Here is a 6000-nt window from a genome sequence, read left to right as displayed (position 1 = left end):
CTTTAGCTGATGCTGCTTTGGTCAATTCTGCTGCCTTTTCTGCTGCTAAAAGAGCTAATTGTTGCAGTGGTGATGTTGCTGTGCTTGGGTCAGACGGCTTGTTTTTGGCCTCTGATAAAACCTTCAGTAGTTCCTCCAGAGCTCTTGCTGCAGCTGCTGCTGCTTCTTCTGCTTCTTCTGCGGCTGCGTCTGCACTTTCTGCTGTTTCTGCAGAAGCAGCTTTCTCTGCAGCTTCTGCTGCTTTGTCTGCAGCAGCTGATGCATTTGACGAGGCCTCTGCTATTTTCTTCACTAGCTCTGCGTTCGCCTCTGGTGCTGATTGTGCTGCTTCTAGTGCTGCATTTGCTGCTTCTTTGGCGACTTTGGCTGCTTCTTTAGCAACTTTAGCGGCCTCTTCTGGTGACATTTCTCCGTTGAGTAGCGCTTGAGCTGCTAATGCTGCTAACTGTGAAGCTGCTCGAGCTTTTTCTGCAGCTGCTGCTGCTTCTTGAGATTTGTGTCCTGTTGTGGATGCTGCTGCTGTGGCTGCTGTTGCTGCTGCTGTTGCTGCTACTGCTGCTGCTGCGGCTGTTGCTGCTGCTGTTGCACTTTCTCGAGTTGCTGCTGGTGCAGTTGTAGTAGTTGCTGGTGCAGTTGTTGTTGCTGCAGTAGTTGTTGCTGCAGTTGTAGTAGTTGCTGGTGCAGTAGTTGTTGCAGTAGTAGTGGCCCCTGGGGCATCTGCTGCAACATCATCGACTGTTGTGGTTGGGGCAGATGTTGTTGTGTTTGTGGTTGCACTTCGAGGACAGCGTAGTTTCAGGCTTGCTTCAGCAGGCCGACTGCTGGATGCTGTTGTAGTCGAAGAATATGGTCAGAATACAGTGGTATACTTCTATTCAGTGGTATACTTCTATTCATTGGTATATTTATATTCAGTTGACTGGTGTTGAGATGTACCCTGTGTTTAACTTACCCAGCAGAATCAGAGCCCAGATGAACACGTTTCCCGTCATTGTGGCTGATTTCCTGACCCTGAAGGAAAATCATGGAGTGAAATGATCTGTCAAACTCAATCACCTCAATCAAGTATGTCTGTATATTTGTATATATTATATATATATGTATGTGTATATGTATGTATATATAAATACATAAATACATATGTGTATATGTATATAAATATATATATACGTGTATATGTGTATATATATATATATATGCATGCATATGTGTATACGTATATATATATACACATGTATATGTATACATATGGTTCCTTCTAGCTCGATGACATCATTCAAACCTGCTTCACGTGCACCTTTTCCATTCTAGTATAGTACACTATACTAGAATGGAAAACTATTTCGTAGTATACTATGACTAAATATTTCGTCGTATATTAAGTGACATCATTCATGTAGACGAGAATGTAATCTACAATAAATGTGTGTTTATATATATATATATATATATATATATACTGTGTGTGTGTATACACATATATATGTATATATATATACACATATTGTGTATATATATACGCATAAACAATATATGCGTGTGTATATATATATCATGCATATACAATATAGGTATTTGTATATATGTATACATGCATGTACAATATATGCGTGTATATACACATTGTTTATATTGTACATTGTTTGTGTATATAGACAAATAACAAACTAAATTCACTTTTTTATCCCCAAATTTGAAACAGAAAAATAACATTCAAACACTAACTCATTTTTCTGTTAAAAAAAAAATGCAAGTAAATAATTAAAATTTGATGAATTTGAGATCTTAACCATTAAACAATAACGTGTTTCACTGTTTAATCAGGTTTAGCTTTTTTTAAATTAAAACAGTCAATTTGCACCACGGCATTTGATAATAACATCAATCATATCAATATAATATAATACTTTGAAATGGTTACTAAAATACTGTGTTACAGTAATACTGGTGTATAAACCATTACAGAGACATCAAAAATAATTGTTACTAATTACTAATTCTGTTCATGTGTATAGATGGATATATTTTTATAATATACACACATATATTTTTATAATATACATATATGTATATTATGCATATATATGAATATACATATACATTTGTATAATATACATATACATTTTCATAATATACATTTATATTTTTAGAATATGACTTATGTCACATATATATAAATATACATTTTTATAATATAAATTTGTATAATACACATATATACATATATATTTCATAATATACATATACATTTTTATAATTTACATGTATACTTTTAGAATATGACTTATGTCACATATATATAAATATACATTTTTATAATATACATTTGTATAATACACATATATATACATATATATTTTATAATATACATATATATTTTTATAATATACATTTGTATAATACACATATATATACATATACATTTTTTTAATAAACATATATTTTTATAATATACATATAAGTGAAATAAAATATAGACAGAAATAAAATTAAAGTGAGAATTAGAAAAAGGTCAAATAAAATCAAAGTACTCACGAGAATGTTGAAGTGAAGTCTCTCTCTCTCTGTCTGTCTCTCTCTCTGTCTGTTACCTGTCTGTCTCTCATGTGTCTGTCTGTCTCTCATGTGTCTGTCAGGCCCTGCTCACCTCTCTTTTATACTCACCTCTGCAGCAGGTGAACGCGCCAACGATGATGAGGATGAGGACGACAGAGACTCGCCTCCCTGACGCGTGATTGGCCGGTGCCGGGTGGGCGTGGCTCCAGATGATGAGATGAAACGAGTTGAGTGACATTTTGATTTTACACCCAGTAATTATGTATTAATTAGTGTTAAAGATGCGTCAAAATCGGCAACGTGTGTTTAAGTCCAGAACAGAACATTGACGTCATGTGACCTCCCTCATAAACACTGACAATTATCTTTGTTTGTTTGTTTGTTTGTTTGTTTGTTCGTTTCCACTTTAACCTGAAGACACAGAGAGAGAAGCTGTCATTAAAGAAGTCTTATAACATGTCAGCTTTTGTTCATGACACACACACACACACACACACACACACACACACACACACACACACACACACACACACGTTATTATCATGTTTAACCTAAATCTGATTCTAACTCAGAACCAGGTCTTAACCCAGAAACCAACCAATGACACATGAGCATCAACACACACACACACACGCACACACACACACACACACGCACAGACAAATAATCCGTGTCTTGTCCCTTAAATTTACCTCTAACTGTTATTGTTCTAGCAGAATCAGTCTCAGCTAATCTGAACAGAACCAGGATTAGTTAACCTCTTCTTCCCTGACCCTCTTTTTGGAGTAAACCTCTGCAGTTACAAGCTCTATGTGGATTATCTTGGTATCAAAATAAAGATAACACTTGTGAGATTCCACCAGAGGTGTAAGTTTCACTGTAGATGTCACTGTGTCAGAGTAAATGTACATGGAACACAGCATAACTGAAGGATTTTTTTCTCTCGCCTTAAGAAAATATTGCATTTTAAAGCAAATATCACCTTTAAAATCTGCAGTAGAAGCTTAAAAACACATGGAGGTCATGTAACAACATGTGGACATGAGCTGTGCAAAGTCTGATGCTGCTGAAGTGAAGCAGAGTGAAATTACAGAGGTTTTAGTAAAGAGATGTTTGGGCGTCCTCACTTTTGTCTCAGTTTGGCACCATCTGTGCCATTTGAGATTTCTTAGGTACCAAATTATTAAAAACCCATTTAATTTTATTTATGTGTCACTACATAAATGAAAAGAACTTATTTTGAAAAAAGTATGATAACTCGCTGTAAAGCGATGCTCCCTGTGCGTAATAACAACTCTGTGAGTCTGCAGCGTCTTCAGTTACGCAGCGCCATAGCTCTGGCTTACCTTGGTCAATTAGGGTGATTGACAGCTCGTTTTAAACGTCTAAACCGGTAGAATCAGACCGGGATTTGTTCCCAAAGCATGGTGGGAAGTGTAGTTCTTCATTAGAAGTGGGTTTGTTCCTGTGGAAATAACTTGTTTTGATAAACAGCAAAGGTAAGACAATATTTCTGCTTGTATTTCTTGAAAGTCAGTTGTTGTTTTGCTCTTATTTTGGTGCTGGATCCGTGAATCTTGGTCGTAGAGTGATAAAAATGGTACCGTTGGAATCTGTAGATTCTCCTCTGTCCAGTCGACACGTTTTTTTTGTTTACATAATCACGCTGACGCTCCGGTGCCGCTTTTCAATGAGTGCGCGGTGACGGTTTTTTCCCGCTCCTGCTGTTTGATCCATGTGTGTTTTAACTGTGTTTGGTGAACATAAGAATGGTTTATATGAGCTTTTAGCTGAGTTTCTGACCTTTCTGTGGGTATGCAATATGTCTGTGTTTGTTAAAGTAAGATATGGTTTTATGACGCTTTTGTCGCTGCGTCTGATGCTGATACTGAGGACATCAGTGAAGAAGAGGTTAATCTGAACAGAACCAGGATCAGTTAATGTAAACATCTGTTGAGGTTCATGATGAACAGATGAATTAGTCATAATCTCTCATTCTTCTGTTTAAAGCGGAATAATCTGAGATTATTCTGAATGTCCATATAAATAAATAGAATATATAATATAATAAATATAATGAATATAAATATAAAGTAATTGAAGTAATGTCGTGTTCTAATGAAGTCAGAGAAAATAATTTAAGATTGAAAGATAATCCAAGATCTTTACATGAAATTAAGATGATGTTAAAACCGTATTTTTTAAATAAAGTGGATTTGAAAAGATTCAGATTTTTAAACGGCTAAGTACAGGAAAGTATAACGGGTCATACATGTACACATATATACATACATATATACGTATATATGTGTATGACAGCAGTCAGTGTGTGTGTGTGTGTGTGTGTGAGGTCAGTGTGTGTGTGTGTGTTCCTGCAGGAATGTGTGTACAGATCAGCAGCAGTTCACACCCTGTACTTGATGTTCACTCTCTTTTGTCTCCTGTGATGAAACACATTTAATTTCTCCTTAATTAATAGGTGTATGTTTCCATCATGTGTGACGCCCTCACCCTCACCCTCACCCTCACCCTCACCCTCACCCTCACCCTCACCCTCACCCTCACCCGCCCTCATTCCACAGGATTCATGCATTCATCCATTCAATGGAAACACTCACTGTGTCACCATGGGTTAGTACTGTTACATCAAGAGTTTGTCAAAGTTACTGTAACTGTTACAAAGTTACATAAGTTATTTCATCTTTATTTAGTTCACAAAGATGAAAAAGACACTGACAGATTTACTCTGTCAGTGTCTTTATCTATCAGTTATTCTCATTATCTGTCAGTTATTCTCTTTATCTGTCAATTCATCTCTTTATCTGTCAGTTATTCTCATTATCTGTCAGTTTCTTTATCTGTCAGTTATTCTCTTTATCTGTCAATTAATATCTTTATCTGTCAGTTATTCTCATTATCTGTCAGTTTCTTTATCTGTCAGTTATTCTCTTTATCTGTCAATTAATCTCTTTATCTGTCAGTTATTCTCTTTATCTGTCAGTTTCTTTATCTGTCAGTTATTCTCTTTATCTGTCAATTAATCTCTTTATCTGTCAGTTATTCTCATTATCTGTCAGTTTCTTTATCTGTCAGTTATTCTCTTTATCTGTCAGTTATTTTATTTATCTGTCAAAGAAAAGGTCAATCTACCCACGAGTGGTGAAGATGAGGAAAGACCCAGTTCATGACGAGAGCTAAACTTTTATACCTAAGGAACAGCCCTTTGTCTGGTGAAGGGTCTGCCTCTCCAGGCCGTCTGGTGAAGGGTCTGCCTCTCCAGGCCGTCTGGTGAAGGGTCTGCCTCTCCAGGCCGTCTGGGGAAGGGTCTGCCTCTCCAGGCCTCTCCAGGCCGTCTGGTGAAGGGTCTGCCTCTCCAGGCCTCTCCAGGCCGTCTGGTGAAGGGTCTGCCTCTCCAGGCCGTCTGGTGAAGGGTCTGCCTCTCCA

This window comes from Microchirus variegatus, assembly GCF_963457635.1.
Source record: "Microchirus variegatus genome assembly, chromosome: 13".
Lineage (NCBI taxonomy): Eukaryota > Metazoa > Chordata > Actinopteri > Pleuronectiformes > Soleidae > Microchirus > Microchirus variegatus.
The sequence above is the reverse complement of the archived record's forward strand: the minus strand, read 5'-3'. Positions refer to the sequence as shown.